General features: G+C 31.5%; 1 protein-coding gene and 1 long non-coding RNA gene across 6 annotated transcripts in view; one reads left to right on the top strand and one right to left on the bottom strand.

Moving 5' to 3' along the window:
- CDC14A (cell division cycle 14A) overlaps positions 1-248 on the top strand; it is a 123,682-nt gene that overhangs the window by 78,924 nt on the left and 44,510 nt on the right. The gene's annotated exons all lie outside the window — the stretch shown is intronic.
- LOC121928403 overlaps positions 1-248 on the bottom strand; it is a 33,974-nt gene that overhangs the window by 5,774 nt on the left and 27,952 nt on the right. The window lies entirely within an intron of this gene.

Below are 248 nucleotides of genomic sequence, written 5' to 3'. Positions count from 1 at the left end.
ATAATAATAATAATAATAATAATAATAATAATAATAATAATAATAATAATAATAGCAGCCCTTGTTTTTGATTACAGATATTAGTTTTAATAGAAAAGGAAGAGTGAAATACTTATGTTTCTGGAATACTGGAAAGAATGTCTCCTGGTATATCTGCATATGTTATTGGATCATTGTCCTGCCTGTTCTGTCCAGAATTGCTCAGTCTGGCAGTGACACTCCCAGTTCAGGCAAAGATCTTACCCACC

The sequence above is a fragment of the Sceloporus undulatus genome, chromosome 4, assembly GCF_019175285.1.
Source record: "Sceloporus undulatus isolate JIND9_A2432 ecotype Alabama chromosome 4, SceUnd_v1.1, whole genome shotgun sequence".
Classification (NCBI taxonomy): Eukaryota; Metazoa; Chordata; class Lepidosauria; order Squamata; family Phrynosomatidae; genus Sceloporus; species Sceloporus undulatus.
This window is presented reverse-complemented; position numbering and strand designations above follow the sequence as displayed.